The following is a 21860-nucleotide window of genomic DNA, read 5'->3' on the forward strand; positions in this document are numbered from 1 at the left end:
CCATGACCGTGCTTTCACCCTCCTTCCCCCTTTTTCTTGTCATATTGTTCGTAATGTCATGGTGTTATTTAGTGGGAGCTGGTCTTGCAGTCTAAAGTCTGGAAGGACATGGTTATCAATATCTGATATTTGATCATTTTGTTGAGTTTAAAATGGAAGTAAACTCAGCCAGCAGGGATTAAAATAAACATAAGGGCAGTAGGTTAAGTGATAACAACGGCAATCACTACATCATGTGAAGACAAATATTGTATTAGAAGTGTTTTTTCCCTTATCGTCATTTTGGCATTTCTTGGCTGAAGCCTGCATCATCTTGGGACTTCTCTTCCGCATCCAGCTTCCACCCCTCTCTATGAAGACAGCATGTGCAGTATGAATTAGCCAAGTTATGCTCTCTCACGCCACTTTCAGCTTGGCCCGTGATCAGAGACAATGTTTACAGCCCCTTGTGACATACCGTAGTAAGCCACTTGGGGTGTTGATGTGCTCTTGCAGGATAGAATGTCTCTGGCAATGGAGGACGTAGACACGGTGTAATAAAATTTCCTGCGACCTGTGAATTTCGCTCACCCCGTCACTTCCGGTGAGGCTCCGTCACTGTAACAGCTGACGGCGGGCCTTTACTGCGCATGTGTCAATCCCCTGCCATTAACAGCGCATGCGCTGTAGATTTATTCTCACGGTGGAAAAAAATTATAGCCTCGAGTGGGCGGAGACTTGCGGGTGGGCGGGCGGAGCTGAACAGATGGTGAGAATGTCCCCGCCCACCCCAAGATTTTCTTCACTGGTCAAGAAAAATCATGGCTTCAAGCTGTGTTAGACCAAAATTATAGACTCAAGCGCCCCTCCATCTTGCTACACCCCACACTCATCCACACAAAGGATACACTGAGAAGGGTGAAAACGGACATGAGAGGGCAAAAGTTGTATTTGGGTGAATGGGAGGATTATATCCTGAGGGGGGGAGGGGAGGAAGGTAAGTGACAAACTCACCTTACAATGGAGAGGATACTCGGCTCCACCGGTGACCCCACACCCCAGAATATGGAGGCCAGTGACCCCACACCCCAGAATATGGAGGCTGGCTCCAGCGGTGACCCCACAGTGCAGAATATGGGGGCCGGTGACCCCACACCCCAGAATATGGAGGCCGGCTCCAGCGGTGACCCCATAGTGCAGAATATGGGGGCCGGTGACCCCACAGTGCAGAATATGGAGGCCGGTGACCCCACACCCCAGAATATGGAGGCCAGTGACCCCACACCCCAGAATATGGAGGCCGGCTCCAGCGGTGGCCCCACACCCCAGAATATGGAGGCCGGTGACCCCAGAATATGGAGGCCGGTGACCCCAGAATATGGAGGCCGGTGACCCCACACCCCAGAATATGGAGGCCAGCTCCACCGGTGACCCCACACCCCAGAATATGGAGGCCAGTGACCCCATACCCCAGAATATGGAGGCCGGCTCCAGCAGTGACCCCACAGTGCAGAATATGGGGGCCGGTGACCCCACACCCCAGAATATGGAGGCCGGCTCCAGCGGTGACCCCACAGTGCAGAATATGGGGGCCGGTGACCCCACAGTGCAGAATATGGAGGCCGGTGACCCCACACCCCAGAATATGGAGGCCAGTGACCCCATACCCCAGAATATGGAGGCCGGCTCCAGCGGTGACCCCACAGTGCAGAATATGGGGGCCGGTGACCCCACACCCCAGAATATGGAGGCCGGCTCCAGCGGTGACCCCACAGTGCAGAATATGGGGGCCGGTGACCCCACAGTGCAGAATATGGAGGCCGGTGACCCCACACCCCAGAATATGGAGGCCAGTGACCCCACACCCCAGAATATGGAGGCCGGTGACCCCAAAATATGGAGGCCGGCTCCAGCGGTGACCCCACACCCCAGAATATGGAGGCCGGTGACCCCAGAATATGGAGGCCGGTGACCCCACACCCCAGAATATGGAGGCCGGTGACCCCACACCCCAGAATATGGAGGCCAGTGACCCCATACCCCAGAATATGGAGGCCGGCTCCAGCGGTGACCCCACAGTGCAGAATATGGGGGCCGGTGACCCCACACCCCAGAATATGGAGGCCGGACTCAGCGGTGACCCCACACCCCAGAATATGGAGTCCGGACTCATCAGTGACCCCAAAATATGCAGGCTGATCTCACTGGTGACCCCACATTCCAGAATATGGAGGCCGGGCTTACTGGTGATCCTGGAATATGGAGGCTGATCTCACTGGTGACCCCACACCCCAGAATATGGAGTCCGGACTCATCAGTGACCCCAAAATATGCAGGCTGATCTCACTGGTGACCCCACATTCCAGAATATGGAGGCCGGGCTTACTGGTGATCCTGGAATATGGAGGCTGATCTCACTGGTGACCCCACACCCCAGAATATGGAGTCCGGACTCATCGGTGACCCCAGAATATGGTGGGTGGAGCCACACTCACTCTTCTAGGGGTTCACTAGGTCTTGCAGGTTTACATGCCATCACTCACCCTTAGGAGTCCCTCCTGCCACGTCTCTACCAGGTGCTGGTCTGTGAGCGTCTATTAATGGGCAGCAATGTGGCTGGGACCGGGTGACAAGGCTGCAGAGAACAATATACAGGGGCCCCCGATCCATAGAATGGTGGAATCCCCATATACAAGGCTGCCCCCCCCCCAAAGTGTCCACCAACTCAGGGGTAGTGATGGCCGAACGGTTCGCCCGGCGGTCGTTTCGCGGCGAATTTCCGACTTTCGCCGTCCGCGGGTTCGAACGCCTTTTTCCGTCGTTCGCCCCGGCGGACTTACGTGTTTAATGTATACAAGAACTTTAACCTTTCGTGACACGTTTATCATGTGTTACAGGACAACCAATTGAGACATGACAGCTCATGGACACTTGGACATTCCCCCTAACCTATAAATACACCCGATCCGGTGGCCATTTTACATTCTTTCTTCTGTCACTGTAGGGAAAGGATCCTGTGTGGAGTAGGGACAGAGAAAACGCTAGCTATTTGGTACACAAAAGTTCTTTTCAGGACTGGTATAGGTGTTAGGTCAGCAGCCTGAGTTTCTTTTGTCAGTTTAGATAAAGGGACAGAGCGCTGTATGCTGCTATTTTAGGGACAGCTCAGCCAGATTAGTCTTTCTTCATCATCATCATCATCATCATCATTAGCTGTTACTATCAGGTCCACAAAAGAGCTGTTCCAGCTAATCGTTCCAGCCTACTCTTTTTTGCCAATTTGTATAGGGACAGGCAGGAAGCAGTGTGTCAGGCAGTGAGGATAATTTTAAAGACTTGCTGTTACTATTAGTTCCACAAAGGTTCTTTTCAGGACTGGTATCAGTGGTACGGTAATAGGCTTGTACACGTATAATATTCTTTCTTCCAAATATAGAAAGAATATTATACTTGACTGCTGCCCTTCTGCTGCAGTCTGCTAATCATTCACAACTCACTTGTTCCACAAAGCTCTTTATCAGGACTGGTAACTTGGTCTGTCTAGGGTGCTACGGTACATAGGCTTGGGTGCGGTACAGTCTGCTGTTCTGTAAGGACCGCTATCGGTCCACAATACATAGGGTTGCCGTGCACTACTGCTGACCGCTGCCCTATACTGCAGCAGTCCTTCATTGGTATAGGGACTGACGTACAGTCTGCTAATCACTAACACACAACCTGCTTGGTCCACAAAAGTTCTTATAAGGACTGGTAACTTGGTATAGGGTGCTACGGTACATAGGCCTGAGTGCGTTACAGTCTGCTGTTCTGTAAGGACCGCTATCGGTCCACAATACATAGGGTTGCCGTGCACTACTGCTGACCGCTGCCCTATACTGCAGCAGTCCTTCAGCGGTATAGGGACTGACGCACAGTCTGCTAAACACTAACACACAACCTGCTTGGTCCACAAAAGTTTTTATAAGGACTGGTAACTTGGTATAGGGTGCTACGGTACATAGGCCTGAGTGCAGTACAGTCTGCTGTTCTGTAAGGACCGCTATCGGTCCACAATACATAGGGTTGCCGTGCACTACTGCTGACCGCTGCCCTATACTGCAGCAGTCCTTCATTGGTATAGGGACTGACGTACAGTCTGCTAATCACTAACACACAACCTGCTTGGTCCACAAAAGTTCTTATAAGGACTGGTAACTTGGTATAGGGTGCTACGGTACATAGGCCTGAGTGCGTTACAGTCTGCTGTTCTGTAAGGACCGCTATCGGTCCACAATACATAGGGTTGACGTGCACCACTGCTGACCGCTGCCCTATACTGCAGCAGTCCTTCAGCGGTATAGGGACTGACGTACAGTCTGCTAAACACTAATACACAACCTGCTTGGTCCACAAAAGTTCTTATAAGGACTGGTAACTTGGTATAGGGTGCTACGGTACATAGGCTTGAGTGCGGTACAGTCTGCTGTTCTGTAAGGACCGCTATCGGTCCACAATAGATAGGGTTGACGTGCACCACTGCTGACCGCTGCCCTATACTGCAGCAGTCCTTCAGCGGTATAGGGACTGACGCACAGTCTGCTAAACACTAACACACAACCTGCTTGGTCCACAAAAGTTTTTATAAGGACTGGTAACTTGGTATAGGGTGCTACGGTACATAGGCCTGAGTGCGTTACAGTCTGCTGTTCTGTAAGGACCGCTATCGGTCCACAATACATAGGGTTGCCGTGCACTACTGCTGACCGCTGCCCTATACTGCAGCAGTCCTTCATTGGTATAGGGACTGACGTACAGTCTGCTAATCACTAACACACAACCTGCTTGGTCCACAAAAGTTCTTATAAGGACTGGTAACTTGGTATAGGGTGCTACGGTACATAGGCCTGAGTGCGTTACAGTCTGCTGTTCTGTAAGGACCGCTATCGGTCCACAATACATAGGGTTGACGTGCACCACTGCTGACCGCTGCCCTATACTGCAGCAGTCCTTCAGCGGTATAGGGACTGACGTACAGTCTGCTAAACACTAATACACAACCTGCTTGGTCCACAAAAGTTCTTATAAGGACTGGTAACTTGGTATAGGGTGCTACGGTACATAGGCTTGAGTGCGGTACAGTCTGCTGTTCTGTAAGGACCGCTATCGGTCCACAATAGATAGGGTTGACGTGCACCACTGCTGACCGCTGCCCTATACTGCAGCAGTCCTTCAGCGGTATAGGGACTGACGCACAGTCTGCTAAACACTAACACACAACCTGCTTGGTCCACAAAAGTTTTTATAAGGACTGGTAACTTGGTATAGGGTGCTACGGTACATAGGCCTGAGTGCGTTACAGTCTGCTGTTCTGTAAGGACCGCTATCGGTCCACAATACATAGGGTTGCCGTGCACTACTGCTGACCGCTGCCCTATACTGCAGCAGTCCTTCATTGGTATAGGGACTGACGTACAGTCTGCTAATCACTAACACACAACCTGCTTGGTCCACAAAAGTTCTTATAAGGACTGGTAACTTGGTATAGGGTGCTACGGTACATAGGCCTGAGTGCGTTACAGTCTGCTGTTCTGTAAGGACCGCTATCGGTCCACAATACATAGGGTTGACGTGCACCACTGCTGACCGCTGCCCTATACTGCAGCAGTCCTTCAGCGGTATAGGGACTGACGTACAGTCTGCTAAACACTAATACACAACCTGCTTGGTCCACAAAAGTTCTTATAAGGACTGGTAACTTGGTATAGGGTGCTACGGTACATAGGCTTGAGTGCGGTACAGTCTGCTGTTCTGTAAGGACCGCTATCGGTCCACAATACATAGGGTTGCCGTGCACTACTGCTGACCGCTGCCCTATACTGCAGCAGTCCTTCATTGGTATAGGGACTGACGTACAGTCTGCTAATCACTAACACACAACCTGCTTGTTCCACAAAAGTTCTTATAAGGACTGGTAACTTGGTATAGGGTGCTACGGTACATAGGCTTGAGTGCGGTACAGTCTGCTGTTCTGTAAGGACCGCTATCGGTCCACAATACATAGGGTTGCCGTGCACTACTGCTGACCGCTGCCCTATACTGCAGCAGTCCTTCATTGGTATAGGGACTGACGTACAGTCTGCTAATCACTAACACACAACCTGCTTGTTCCACAAAAGTTCTTATAAGGACTGGTAACTTGGTATAGGGTGCTACGGTACATAGGCTTGAGTGCGGTACAGTCTGCTGTTCTGTAAGGACCGCTATCGGTCCACAATAGATAGGGTTGACGTGCACCACTGCTGACCGCTGCCCTATACTGCAGCAGTCCTTCAGCGGTATAGGGACTGACGTACAGTCTGCTAAACACTAATACACAACCTGCTTGGTCCACAAAAGTTCTTATAAGGACTGGTAACTTGGTATAGGGTGCTACGGTACATAGGCTTGAGTGCGGTACAGTCTGCTGTTCTGTAAGGACCGCTATCGGTCCACAATAGATAGGGTTGACGTGCACCACTGCTGACCGCTGCCCTATACTGCAGCAGTCCTTCAGCGGTATAGGGACTGACGTACAGTCTGCTAAACACTAATACACAACCTGCTTGGTCCACAAAAGTTCTTATAAGGACTGGTAACTTGGTATAGGGTGCTACGGTACATAGGCTTGAGTGCGGTACAGTCTGCTGTTCTGTAAGGACCGCTATCGGTCCACAATAGATAGGGTTGACGTGCACCACTGCTGACCGCTGCCCTATACTGCAGCAGTCCTTCAGCGGTATAGGGACTGACGCACAGTCTGCTAAACACTAACACACAACCTGCTTGGTCCACAAAAGTTTTTATAAGGACTGGTAACTTGGTATAGGGTGCTACGGTACATAGGCCTGAGTGCGTTACAGTCTGCTGTTCTGTAAGGACCGCTATCGGTCCACAATACATAGGGTTGCCGTGCACTACTGCTGACCGCTGCCCTATACTGCAGCAGTCCTTCATTGGTATAGGGACTGACGTACAGTCTGCTAATCACTAACACACAACCTGCTTGGTCCACAAAAGTTCTTATAAGGACTGGTAACTTGGTATAGGGTGCTACGGTACATAGGCCTGAGTGCGTTACAGTCTGCTGTTCTGTAAGGACCGCTATCGGTCCACAATACATAGGGTTGACGTGCACCACTGCTGACCGCTGCCCTATACTGCAGCAGTCCTTCAGCGGTATAGGGACTGACGTACAGTCTGCTAAACACTAATACACAACCTGCTTGGTCCACAAAAGTTCTTATAAGGACTGGTAACTTGGTATAGGGTGCTACGGTACATAGGCTTGAGTGCGGTACAGTCTGCTGTTCTGTAAGGACCGCTATCGGTCCACAATACATAGGGTTGCCGTGCACTACTGCTGACCGCTGCCCTATACTGCAGCAGTCCTTCATTGGTATAGGGACTGACGTACAGTCTGCTAATCACTAACACACAACCTGCTTGTTCCACAAAAGTTCTTATAAGGACTGGTAACTTGGTATAGGGTGCTACGGTACATAGGCTTGAGTGCGGTACAGTCTGCTGTTCTGTAAGGACCGCTATCGGTCCACAATAGATAGGGTTGACGTGCACCACTGCTGACCGCTGCCCTATACTGCAGCAGTCCTTCAGCGGTATAGGGACTGACGTACAGTCTGCTAAACACTAATACACAACCTGCTTGGTCCACAAAAGTTCTTATAAGGACTGGTAACTTGGTATAGGGTGCTACGGTACATAGGCTTGAGTGCGGTACAGTCTGCTGTTCTGTAAGGACCGCTATCGGTCCACAATAGATAGGGTTGACGTGCACCACTGCTGACCGCTGCCCTATACTGCAGCAGTCCTTCAGCGGTATAGGGACTGACGTACAGTCTGCTAAACACTAATACACAACCTGCTTGGTCCACAAAAGTTCTTATAAGGACTGGTAACTTGGTATAGGGTGCTACGGTACATAGGCTTGAGTGCGGTACAGTCTGCTGTTCTGTAAGGACCGCTATCGGTCCACAATACATAGGGTTGCCGTGCACTACTGCTGACCGCTGCCCTATACTGCAGCAGTCCTTCATTGGTATAGGGACTGACGTACAGTCTGCTAATCACTAACACACAACCTGCTTGTTCCACAAAAGTTCTTATAAGGACTGGTAACTTGGTATAGGGTGCTACGGTACATAGGCTTGAGTGCGGTACAGTCTGCTGTTCTGTAAGGACCGCTATCGGTCCACAATAGATAGGGTTGACGTGCACCACTGCTGACCGCTGCCCTATACTGCAGCAGTCCTTCAGCGGTATAGGGACTGACGTACAGTCTGCTAAACACTAATACACAACCTGCTTGGTCCACAAAAGTTCTTATAAGGACTGGTAACTTGGTATAGGGTGCTACGGTACATAGGCTTGAGTGCGGTACAGTCTGCTGTTCTGTAAGGACCGCTATCGGTCCACAATAGATAGGGTTGACGTGCACCACTGCTGACCGCTGCCCTATACTGCAGCAGTCCTTCAGCGGTATAGGGACTGACGTACAGTCTGCTAAACACTAATACACAACCTGCTTGGTCCACAAAAGTTCTTATAAGGACTGGTAACTTGGTATAGGGTGCTACGGTACATAGGCTTGAGTGCGGTACAGTCTGCTGTTCTGTAAGGACCGCTATAGGTCCACAATAGATAGGGTTGACGTGCACCACTGCTGACCGCTCACCTATACTGCAGCAGTCCTTCAGCGGTATAGGGACTAAGAGTTTTGTCACAGGGTCATTTAAAAAATGACATGCAGAGGAAGAGGCAGGCCCTTCCGCAGGGGTGGTAGGGGTAGGGCAGGAGCAACAGGCTTGAGCCAAAGTGGGAAGTTGCAGAAGGTGCGTTCAATTACTTTAAAGGATGCACCAGACTTGGTTGAGTGGCTCGCTCAGCCTTACTCTTCTGCACCCTCCTCATCCTCTCGATCTGCACCCTCTTCTTCACTCTCTGCTATGTGCACCCCCAAAGACACTACCACCAACAACACGACCACCACCACCACCACCACATACCTTCCGCTTGAGTCACTGGAATTATTTTCCGATCCATATCAAGAGGACATTTCTGATGCGCAGCCACTCTTGGTATTGGATCAGGAAGAGGAGGTAGCAACAAGCGCTACTCAGCAGTCTGACGCCAGTACCCAGATCAGCCCAAGGAGGAGGTTGGTCCCCGGTGTTGCTGCCTACTCTACTTATAGCGGTGGGGAAGGTGACGTTGATGATGACGTGTCTAGTGATGTCACGTGGGTGCCCACAAGAGAGGAAGAGGAGGGGAGTTCAGAGGGAGATATGGACCAGCAGATAGGGAGGAGAAGCAGCAATGACTTACATTGCACAGCAGGGACAAAGCAGACTGCAAATGTATCAGGAGCGAGTCATCGACCATGTACGGTCACATCTGGCGCTCCCAGGACACCGGCACATGGCTCCGCAGTGTGGGCTTTTTTTAACGTGTCCGCTGCTGACAATAGCGTTGCCATCTGCAATCTTTGCAGTCAACGCGTTAGTCGCGGTAAGCCCAATACTCACCTAGGGACGACCGCCTTAAGAAGGCACATGAGCAGCCATCACCGAGCCCAGTGGGAGCAACGGAACACACAAAGCCACACTGCAGGCTCTCACCGTCCAGCCTCGTCTTCTACTTCTCCTTCTCCTCTCTCCTCACAATTGTCCTCCACTCCACCTTCCATCACGCCAAGCTCACATTTTTCTGCAAAAAGGCAGGCTTCCGTGGGCCTAATGTTTGAGCGTAAAAAAATGATGACGCCGGATAACCCTCTTGCCCAACGGTTGGCGGCTGGCTTGTCAGAACTCATAGCCCGCCAACTACTGCCATATAAACTGGTGGACTCGGAGGCCTTTCGCAAATTTGTGGCCATTGGAACACCACAATGGAAGGTCCCAGGAAGGAAGTATTTCTCAGAGAAGGGCATCCCAGAGCTATATGGCCATGTTCAGCGGCAAGTGAATGTATCTCTGGCACACAGTGTCGGTGCCAAGATACATCTGACCACAGACACGTGGTCTAGCAAACACGGGCAGGGAAGGTATATCAGTTTTACTGCCCACTGGGTGAACCTTCTGACGGCCGTCAAGCATGTAACCCGTGGCACCCGTGTAGATTTGGTTTTACCGCCACGGATTGCATGCAGGCCTGACTCTTCTTCTCCTCCTCCTACTCCATCCTCCTCCCTCTCCTCCTCAGCTGCCTCCTCCTTTTCCGCTGCTAGCGTCTCTTCCACTGCACCGCCCAAGCTCCCCAGAACCTATTCCACATGCCAGGTGAGACGTTGCCATGCCGTGCTGCGTCTGTTGTGCCTGGAAGCAAAGAGCCACACTGGCCCGGCACTCCTTTCAGCTTTGCGTTCACAGGCAGATGAGTGGCTAACACCGCTCAATTTGACAGTTGGTAAAGTGGTGTGTGACAACGGTGCCAATCTGCTTAGCGCATTGAAACAGGGCAAAATCACGCACGTGCCGTGCATGGCACACGTCTTAAACTTGGTCGTGCAGCGATTCCTTGTCAAATACCCTGGGGTCCAGGACATCTTGCGGCAGGCAAGGAAAATCTCGGCCCATTTCAGAAGATCTTACACGGCCATGGCTCGCCTTGCTGACATTCAGCGGCGACACCATCTGCCGGTCAGACGTCTTATTTGCGATTGCCCGACGCGATGGAACTCAACCTTCTATATGCTTGATAGGCTGCTCCAGCAGAAACGTGCAGTTAACGTCTACCTGTATGAACTCTGCGAAAGAAACGGTTCTGGGGAGCTGGGTTTTTTTTCACCGCGCCAGTGGCTGCTCATGCGCGACACATGCAGACTTCTGCGGCCATTTGAGGAGATCACCAAACTGGTCAGTCGCAGCCATGGCGCCATCAGTGACATGGTACCTTATGCCTTCTTTCTGGAGCGTGCATTGCGTCGTGTCATTGATCAGGCTGTGGAGGAGCAGGAGCGGGAAGATGAGGAAGTCGCAATGCTGGATGAATTCCCAGGGGGGGCTACTCTATCTGAGACAAGTCAACAACAGGAGTCTGATGAGGAGTCAGAGGAGGATGGTGCCGGGGCGGATGAGCAGGAGCAAGAAGAGCATGCTTTAAACCTTTCTGGGATCCCTGTTGTGCGAGGATGGGGAGAGGAGAATGAAGAGGACGACATTATCCTGGATGATGAGCAGGAGCCAGGCCACCACACCGCTTCCACTTTAGTGCAAATGGGGGCCTTCATGCTCCAGTGTTTTAATAGGGACCCCCGTATAAAAAGCATGAGGGTCAAGGACCAGTACTGGGTGGCAACGTACTTAGACCCCCGGTACAAACACAAAATGGCGGAAATGTTACCGCCGTCGCAGAGGGCTGTCAGAATGCAGCACTTCCAGGCCTTGCTTCGAGAAATGCTGCATTCTGCTTTTGCGTGCGCTGGCAGAGGAGCAATTCCCACTCCCAGAGAAGGATTTGCGGGTACCAATCCAACAGCGCCTGCAAGAAGAGGCCGGTTTGAAGATGTGTTGGTGACTTCGGATATGAGGTCATTCTTTCAGCCGACCCATCGACAGGTGTCATCCGGATCCAGCATCAGGGAACGCCTAGACCGTCAGGTGTCCGACTACATTGGGTTAACGGCCGATGTGGACGCTCTGAGGAGTGATGAACCCCTAGACTACTGGGTGGGCAGGCTTGACCTCTGGCCAGAGCTTGCCCAATTTGCAATCGAACTGTTGGCTTGCCCCTCATCCAGTGTCCTGTCCGAAAGGACGTTCAGCGCAGCAGGGGGGATTGTGACCGATAAGCGTACTCGCCTAGCTCACCACAGTGTTAACTACCTCACATTTCTAAAAATGAATGAGGCATGGATCTCGGAGGAATTCAACACATGTGATCAGTAGACCATGTATATGTCTATAAACAATTTTTGGAATCAAGCACACAGACCTTCTTAATTCATTTGGCTCACTTCCCTGACCCAAAAAAGCACACCGTACTATATGCCCCTACCCTCCTCTTTGAAGAGGTTGAGCGGTGTCATATTTCTACTGGGGCTGCTTATTATGAGGGGTTCCCACCATCCCTGTGCTGTGCTGACTTCCTCCTGGGTGTTCTTATTATGAGGGGCTCCCACCATCCCTGTGCTGTGCTGACTTCCTCCTGGGGGTTCTTATTATGAGGGGATCACACCATCCCTGTGCTGTGCTGACTTCCTCCTGGGGCTGCTTACGGTGCTGCTGTCAGCGCTGTATGTCACGGAGCTGCTGTCAGCGCTGTATGTCACGGAGCTGCTGTCAGCGCTGTATGTCACGGAGCTGCTGTCAGCGCTGTATGTCACGGAGCTGCTGTCAGCGCTGTATGTCACGGAGCTGCTGTCAGCGCTGTATGTCACGGAGCTGCTGTCAGCGCTGTATGTCACGGAGCTGCTGTCAGCGCTGTATGTCACGGAGCTGCTGTCAGCGCTGTATGTCACGGAGCTGCTGTCAGCGCTGTATGTCACGGAGCTGCTGTCAGCGCTGTATGTCACGGAGCTGCTGTCAGCGCTGTATGTCACGGTGCTGCTGTCAGCGCTGTATGTCACGGAGCTGCTGTCAGCGCTGTATGTCACGGAGCTGCTGTCAGTGCTGTATGTCACGGAGCTGCTGTCAGCGCTGTATGTCACGGAGCTGCTGTCAGCGCTGTATGTCACGGAGCTGCTGTCAGCGCTGTATGTCACGGTGCTGCTGTCAGCGCTGTATGTCACGGAGCTGCTGTCAGCGCTGTATGTCACGGAGCTGCTGTCAGCGCTGTATGTCACGGAGCTGCTGTCAGCGCTGTATGTCACGGAGCTGCTGTCAGCGCTGTATGTCACGGAGCTGCTGTCAGCGCTGTATGTCACGGTGCTGCTGTCAGCGCTGTATGTCACGGAGCTGCTGTCAGCGCTGTATGTCACGGAGCTGCTGTCAGTGCTGTATGTCACGGAGCTGCTGTCAGCGCTGTATGTCACGGAGCTGCTGTCAGCGCTGTATGTCACGGAGCTGCTGTCAGCGCTGTATGTCACGGTGCTGCTGTCAGCGCTGTATGTCACGGAGCTGCTGTCAGCGCTGTATGTCACGGAGCTGCTGTCAGCGCTGTATGTCACGGAGCTGCTGTCAGCGCTGTATGTCACGGAGCTGCTGTCAGCGCTGTATGTCACGGAGCTGCTGTCAGCGCTGTATGTCACGGTGCTGATGTCAGTGCTCTGTATTACGGTGCTGCTGTCAGTGCTCTGTATCTCCTGCACCCTCTTGTTTGCCTACCCTGGTCCCTGACCTTCCCTCTCCTCCATTGCCTTCATTAGCTCCATAGTCCTGAATTGTCAGAACAATTTCCCAAATAAAAAAAAAATGCTTGTAGTTATCGATCCCAAATTCACCTCATACATGTATTATGCTATTGTCCAGGTGGTGGGACTACGTGCTACCCCCTAATAATTACCCCGTGGCCGCAAATTCGACCTAAAGGTTTGCGAAATTCGCCTCCCATTGAAGTCAATGGAGCCCGCGGCGAACGGTCGTTTTCGCGAACGTTTGTGTCCGTTCGCGTTTCGCGTTCGCGAAACGTCCCGTCGGAAGTTCGTCCATCACTACTCAGGGGTCCCCAGCCTCAGGTGGAGGACAATGCCAACTTCTCTTGTCTAGTTTCAGGTATGGGGGAGAAGATGGGACTTCCGGGCTCAGGATGTGTCTAACAGGAGAAGAACAAAGAAAAAGATGGGGGGTGATGACACATGGCATGGAGAGGATGGGGGATGATGACACATGGCATGAAGAGGATGGGGGATAACGGATGGCACATGGCATGGAGAGGATGGGGGATGATGGCGCATGGCATGGAGAGGATGGGGGATGATGGCACATGGCACGGAGAGGATGGGGGATGATGGCGCATGGCATAGACAAGATGGTGATAACCATTGTTAGGTTGAACTGGTGTCTGTGTCCAGCTGGGTAGATACCTCTCTTAATCCTGGGGACCATCCCTCCTCTCTCCTCATCCTGGAGACCATTCCTCCTCTCTCCTCATCCTGGAGACCATTCCTCCTCTCTCCTCATCCTGGAGACCATTCCTCCTCGCTCTTCATCCTGGGAACCATTCCTCCTCACTCTTCATCCTGGAGACCATTCCTCCTCTCCTCATCCTGGAGACCCTTTGTCTCTATTCATCCTGGAGAACCTTCCTCTTCTCTCCTCATCCTGGAGACCATTCCTCCTCTCTCCTCATCCTGGAGACCCTTTCTTGTCTCTATTCATCCTGGAGAACCTTCCTCCTCTCCCCTCATCCTGAGGACAATTCCTCTTCTCTCCCGATCCTGGGGGACCCTTCCTCCTCTCTCCTCATCCTGGAGACCATTCCTTCTCTCCTAATCCTGAGGACCATTCTTCCTCTCTGTTCATTCTGGGGAACGTTCCTCCTCTCCTCATCCTGGAGACCATTCCTCCTTTTTCCTCATCCTGGGGACCATTCCTCCTCTCCCCTCATCCTAAGCATCATTCCTCCTCTCCCCTCATCCTGGAGACCCTTTCTTGTCTCTACCGTTTTGGCGGGAGCACTGATTTTAATGACGATTAAAGTGAAAAAAAAAAGTGAAATATTCCTTTAAATATGGTGCCTGGGGGGTGTCTGTAGTATGCCTGTGAAGTGCCACGTGTTTCCCGTGTTTAGAACAGTCCCTGCACAAAATGACATTAAACGGAAATAACACCATTTAAAACTGCTTGCGGTTTTAATGTTATATCTGGTTCCTGCAATATGGTTGAAAATCATTGAGAAACATGGCATGGGTAGCCCTCCCTGCCCATTACCAGCCTATTTGGGTCTTGTACGGATATTAAGGGGAACCCCGTACCCATATTAAAAAAAGGAAATGCGTGTGGCCCCCAGGCCCTATATACTCAGAACAGCAGTATACAGGCGGTGCGAACAAGACAGGGACTGTGTAGGTTTGTTGTGTTAAGTTGAATCTGTTTGTCATTTTCAACCGGTACATTTTTAAAGTGTAGCTCCAGTCAAAAAAAATATCTTTAAGCTTTTTGGAAAACATAGGGAAGGGTTATCACCCCTGTATAATTTGTTTTGTCGTCCATCTTTTTTCATCTCACTTGCTGTTGTCTCCTTGCGTTTGCAAGTAGGAGATGTTTGTAAGTTGGATGTTTGAAAGTAGGGGCCTGCCCTATATTATAGCGGTATGTACTGGGTACAGAGCACGCAGACAGCACGCAGACAGCACGCACTATCTCCTAACACTACTGACTGCAAGCTCTATTATTAACCACTTGTTAGCCCAATGTTTGCATAAAGTGAAAGATGAAGTTATGCTGAGTAAATAGATATCAAACATGTCACTCTTCAAAATTGCACATGCCCATGGAATGGCGCCAAACGTCGCTACTTAAAAAATCCCCATAGGCGACACTTTAATTTTTTTTTTTACTGGTTACATGTTTTGAGTTGCAGAGGAGGTTTTTTTCCCAAAAATATATTTTTGATCACTTTTATTCCTATTACAAGAAATGTAAACATCCCCTGTAATAGGAATATGGGGTGACAGGTCCTCTTTACAGTGAAATCTGGGGGGTCAATATGACCCCACATCTCACCTCTAGGCTGGGAAGCCTGAAATAAAAAATTAAAAAAAAGATTCTGGCTTTGATCGTACTGGCGAGTTGGTAGAAGCACCGGAGGGCGGTGAGGGGTGGGGGGCGTCTATGGCTGGGTATTTCAGGGTATCACCGAGTATGGCTGGGTATCTCTGAGTATGGCTGGGTATGGCAATTTATGGCAGGGTATTACAGAGTATTGGCGGGGTATTGGCGAGGTACTACAGAGTAATAGCAGGGTACTGCAGAGTATTGGGGGTACTGCAGAGAAATGGCGGGTACTGCAGAGTATTGGGGGGTACTGCAGAGTAATGGGGGGTACTGCAGAGTAATGGCGGGGTACTGCAGAGTAATGGCGGGGTACTGCACTGCAGACAGAGTAATGGCGGGGTACTGCACTGCAGAGTAATGGCGGGGTACTGCACTGCAGAGTAATGGCGGGGTACTGCACTGCAGAGTAATGGCGGGGTACTGCAGAGTATTGGGGGTACTGCAGAGTAATGGCGGGTACTGCAGAGTATTGGGGGGTACTGCAGAGTAATGGGGGTTACTGCAGGGTAATGGGGGGTACTGCAGAGTAATGGCAGGGTACTGCAGAGTATGCACTGGTATTGCAGAGTATTGGCAGGGAATTGAGGGGTTAAATTCGGTGAGCAGCGATGTGGGCACTGCAGATGCAGCCCACATCGCTGCTGACACCGATCTCTTTCCCCTCCGCTGTACCGATCGGTACAGAAAGGGGAGGGAGGAACAGGCGTCATAACATGACGCCGGTTTGTTTCCAAGTGATCACTCCGTCATTTGACGGAGCAATCACGTGGTAAACGGCCGCTATGAGCGGCCGTTTACCGTGATGCGCCGGGTCCTATGGACCCGGCGGTCACGGATGCTCTCGAGTGCGCACACCTCGGGGCACGCGAGAGCAGAATTCTGGGAGGCTGTTAATTAACGGCCTCTCTGAGTTAAACAACCGCCCGGAAGCCGTTAATCGGCAATGGGCAGTTGTTAAGTGGTTAAAGCTAGATCACTAGCTATATAGGTGAGGTGAATATAGTGGTGTATACTGCAGTCAGGGCACAGATAACAACCACTACACAGCAGCAAGATAGGAAATCAGCCAAAAACGATTGGTGTGTACTGTGTTGAAGGTACACAGAACACCCACTGCTTCAGATGCAAAGTAACACACTACACGAGGCCGCCTCAAAGGCGGCCTTATATAGTGTGGGGCGTGCACTACACAGCCTGAGCTATGATTGGCCACAGGCATCCTGCCTGTGGCCAATCATGGCTCTCCTCGCTGCCGGCGCTGCGAACAGCCAATGTTCGAGTCGAACGTACGTTCGACTCGAACACGAAGCTCATCCCTAGTCCCCAGGATTAAGAGAGGTATCTACCCAGCTGGACACAGACACCAGTTCAACCTAACAATGGTTATCACCATCTTGTCCATGCCATGCGCCATCATCCCCCATCCTCTCCGTGCCATGTGCCATCATCCCCCATCCTCTCCATGCCATGCGCCATCATCCCCCATCCTCTCCATGCCATGTGCCATCCGTTATCCCCCATCCTCTTCATGCCATGTGTCATCATCCCCCATCCTCTCCATGCCATGTGTCATCACCCCCCATCCTTTTCTTTGTTCTTCTCCTGTTAGACACATCCTGAGCCCGGAAGTCCCATCTTCTCCCCCATACCTGAAACTAGACAAGAGAAGTTGGCATTGTCCTCCACCTGAGGCTGGGGACCCCTGAGTTGGTGGACACTTTGGGGGGGGGACAGCCTTGTATATGGGGATTCCACCATTCTATGGATCGGGGGCCCCTGTATATTGTTCTCTGCAGCCTTGTCACCCGGTCCCAGCCACATTGCTGCCCATTAATAGACGCTCACAGACCAGCACCTGGTAGAGACGTGGCAGGAGGGACTCCTAAGGGTGAGTGATGGCATGTAAACCTGCAAGACCTAGTGAACCCCTAGAAGAGTGAGTGTGGCTCCACCCACCATATTCTGGGGTCACCGATGAGTCCGGACTCCATATTCTGGGGTGTGGGGTCACCAGTGAGATCAGCCTCCATATTCCAGGATCACCAGTAAGCCCGGCCTCCATATTCTGGAATGTGGGGTCACCAGTGAGATCAGCCTGCATATTTTGGGGTCACTGATGAGTCCGGACTCCATATTCTGGGGTGTGGGGTCACCGCTGAGTCCGGCCTCCATATTCTGGGGTGTGGGGTCACCGGCCCCCATATTCTGCACTGTGGGGTCACCGCTGGAGCCGGCCTCCATATTCTGGGGTATGGGGTCACTGGCCTCCATATTCTGGGGTGTGGGGTCACCGGCCTCCATATTCTGGGGTGTGGGGTCACCGGCCTCCATATTCTGGGGTCACCGGCCTCCATATTCTGGGGTGTGGGGTCACCGCTGGAGCCGGCCTCCATATTCTGGGGTCACCGGCCTCCATATTCTGGGGTGTGGGGTCACTGGCCTCCATATTCTGGGGTGTGGGGTCACCGGCCTCCATATTCTGCACTGTGGGGTCACCGGCCCCCATATTCTGCACTGTGGGGTCACCGCTGGAGCCGGCCTCCATATTCTGGGGTGTGGGGTCACCGGCCCCCATATTCTGCACTGTGGGGTCACCACTGGAGCCGGCCTCCATATTCTGGGGTATGGGGTCACTGGCCTCCATATTCTGGGGTGTGGGGTCACCGGCCTCCATATTCTGGGGTGTGGGGTCACCGGCCTCCATATTCTGGGGTCACCGGCCTCCATATTCTGGGGTCACCGGCCTCCATATTCTGGGGTGTGGGGCCACCGCTGGAGCCGGCCTCCATATTCTGGGGTGTGGGGTCACTGGCCTCCATATTCTGGGGTGTGGGGTCACCGGCCTCCATATTCTGCACTGTGGGGTCACCGGCCCCCATATTCTGCACTATGGGGTCACCGCTGGAGCCGGCCTCCATATTCTGGGGTGTGGGGTCACCGGCCCCCATATTCTGCACTGTGGGGTCACCGCTGGAGCCAGCCTCCATATTCTGGGGTGTGGGGTCACTGGCCTCCATATTCTGGGGTGTGGGGTCACCGGTGGAGCCGAGTATCCTCTCCATTGTAAGGTGAGTTTGTCACTTACCTTCCTCCCCTCCCCCCCTCAGGATATAATCCTCCCATTCACCCAAATACAACTTTTGCCCTCTCATGTCCGTTTTCACCCTTCTCAGTGTATCCTTTGTGTGGATGAGTGTGGGGTGTAGCAAGATGGAGGGGCGCTTGAGTCTATAATTTTGGTCTAACACAGCTTGAAGCCATGATTTTTCTTGACCAGTGAAGAAAATCTTGGGGTGGGCGGGGACATTCTCACCATCTGTTCAGCTCCGCCCGCCCACCCGCAAGTCTCCGCCCACTCGAGGCTATAATTTTTCTCCACCGTGAGAATAAATCTACAGCGCATGCGCTGTTAATGGCAGGGGATTGACACATGCGCAGTAAAGGCCCGCCGTCAGCTGTTACAGTGACGGAGCCTCACCGGAAGTGACGGGGTGAGCGAAATTCACAGGTCGCAGGAAATTTTATTACAACGGCATTGTCCGGAAAGGATGGATGGCACAGAGATCATGCTGTAAATCGTGGCTATAATGCGCATGCGCCGGTGACATCATTAGATTGAAGATCCTGTGTTTTGGTGGAACGGCACAGGTAAAACAGATAGTAAACAAACTAGTAGGTGTTGCCTTTACTAACTATTTCAAGGGATTAAAGTAGAAATCGTGAGCTTCCTACCAATTTAAAGTCTGATGTGCTGAGAGATGGATTTTTAGTTATTTAGCTTGTTAAATTCTGGGTAACCCCTTAAATAAACACTGTGGCCATATTATGCCATTTAAAACATATATTAGTGTCTGTCTCCTGATTTTGTATTGTTGCTTTGTGCTATCCCATGCACAATGGTAAATGGGCCCTAATGATTTGTGTGTTCACACTAAATATGAAAAAGCAATGTACACAATTTAAATAAAAAATTGTAGCACAAAAGTAAAACATTCTATGCACGTACCATTGAGATGACACTGCATGCAGCAAACTATGCACATGCAATCTCCTGGGTGAATGTAGCCTTAACATATAATAGGCAACATATTTATTTTCGTTTTGGATAGAGTGGAGAGGGATTATAACACCTTTCATGTTTTTTTTTTTGTTTGTTTTTGTTTTGTTTTTATGTTCTGTGCCTCTGTATGGGATATTCACCCTGTCTATTGGACACACTTACCATTATCAGTGAAAGTGAAAAAATCCCAAATTATGGGATGTCGTCAGAACAATAAAACAGGGGAATCTTCCAATGGTGACACTAGTTATAGTAACCCTAATGACAACCAGAGATTTCATCTAATTTCTTGTTTTGGCTATGAGATAGAAAGTGAAGGAAATCTCAATGGGACTCAGATATCAAAAAAACCTGAAAGGATTTGCAACCCTCCTTATTCCACACAAAATTAAAAAAGTATTTCATTATAACATTTATTTTACTTAATGCACTTTAATTTTTTTAACAAATATCTGTATTCAATTTTTTTTTTTTTATATTTCTCTGAAGTTTGGTTTTAAGCCTGCAGTTGAGTCCTGAATCTGTGTTAGTGTTGTTTTTCCACATGAAAGGTTTTGTTGTGTATATCTTGTATATCAAAGACATGTTACTGTCAAGGCAAAAGTGAATAGCACATGAATAGTTGCAAATGCTTGTGTTTTGTTGACAGAAAAGAGTATGAGAAAGAGAAATGCAGGTAGTACTGGAGAGACCTGTGTATTAACACTTGAAAGACACTTGTTTATGGTGGAAAGTGTAAGAGAAAATCCCTCCATCACAGTAAATACTTTTAAAGGATGCTGGCAACTTGAATACACACAAGTTTAAAAAAAAAAAAATTGGCAAGAATACATTTTAATCATTGAACCCTGCGCATTACTATTATCACAGCACAGACAGCTTTTTTGACACAGTAATTTACATATGAACTTGGAATTTTATTTTCCAAATACATTGGTAAATGTTTCTGTGAACTAAAACCAATCATTCACTAAGGCTACAGCTACAAGGGCAATTTTAAAGATATAGCTACTTGCAGAAAAATGCCCCGATACATAGGGGTCGATTTACTAAAGGCAAATAGACTGTGCACTTTGCAAAGTGCAGTTGCATTCTTCAAGTGCAGTTGCTCCAGAGCTTGCTAAATGAGCAGAAGCTCTGCTGACTTCCATCATCCAATCATGTGCAAAAATGCTTTTTTTTTTTCATTTTCCTTGTATGTGATTGGGTATTCTTTGCAAAGTGAAGATTTACCTCATTTACTAAGCTATTTGCCTTTAGTAAATCAACCCCATAGTGTTACATTTGAGATTTTTAGTAGCTCAGTTATACTACTAAAATCGCTAGCAAATAACTGCTTGGAGTAGCAAATGATCATCTAACAGGTGGAACAAACACCCCCTACTGAATAGGCTGCATAAGTAAGTAGTAGCAGTAGTATCTTGCAGTGATCACACCATTGGAGAGTTTTGTGAACATGTGCGGTTGATCACAATTACATACTACCACATGCGACTTGTATAGCTTACTCCGTAGGCAGTGTTGGTCATCTTACTTTAAAAAAGGAATTAGTTAAGTTACAAATGACTTCTCCCAAAAAGTAATTGCGTTAGTAACTCAGTTACTACATTGGAAAAGTAATTAGTTACTCAGCAAATTAACTGTGACAGGAGTGGGGGGGGGTGGCAGTGGTGTACTTTGGAGGGTGGCAGTGGTGGTGGTGTACAGTACTTGGGGGGTGGCAGCGGTGGTACTTGGGGGGGGTGACAGCGGTGGTATATTTGGGGGGGTGGCAGGCAGCAGTGGTACTTGGAGGGGTGGCAGCGGTGGTGGTGCCATCCTCTCCCACGACCACCTCTGCCTCTTACTGATCCCATCCCCCACCACCACTGATCTCATCCCTACCGTATCCTCCCCATCACCTCTGTTGTAGAAGTGATGGTGGTTGGGTAGGGGGTGGCATCAGTAAGAAGCAGAGGTGGTGGAGGACTTGGGATGGATCGATTGCACTGCAATTCGAATCATCAGACAGTCACTTACTTGAATGCTTCCAGGGTTGCCTTTCCTCATGGGGAGAGAGAGAGAGACCCTCCCCTTCACTCAATTGGTGTCAGCTGGTCAGCCTCCCTACATTTTCTCTCTCTGGATAGGCG

The 21860-nt window shown here is 50.5% G+C and overlaps 1 protein-coding gene across 1 annotated transcript in view; it reads right to left on the reverse strand.

Annotated features, from left to right (window-relative positions):
• The window catches only part of LOC143986712 (CD109 antigen-like), a 101260-nt gene that overhangs the window by 41864 nt on the left and 37536 nt on the right, over positions 1–21860 (reverse strand).

Source organism: Lithobates pipiens, unplaced genomic scaffold (genome assembly GCF_037356315.1).
Source record: "Lithobates pipiens isolate NorthernLeopardFrog02 unplaced genomic scaffold, aLitPip1_a1.2 Scaffold_18, whole genome shotgun sequence".
NCBI lineage: Eukaryota > Metazoa > Chordata > Amphibia > Anura > Ranidae > Lithobates > Lithobates pipiens.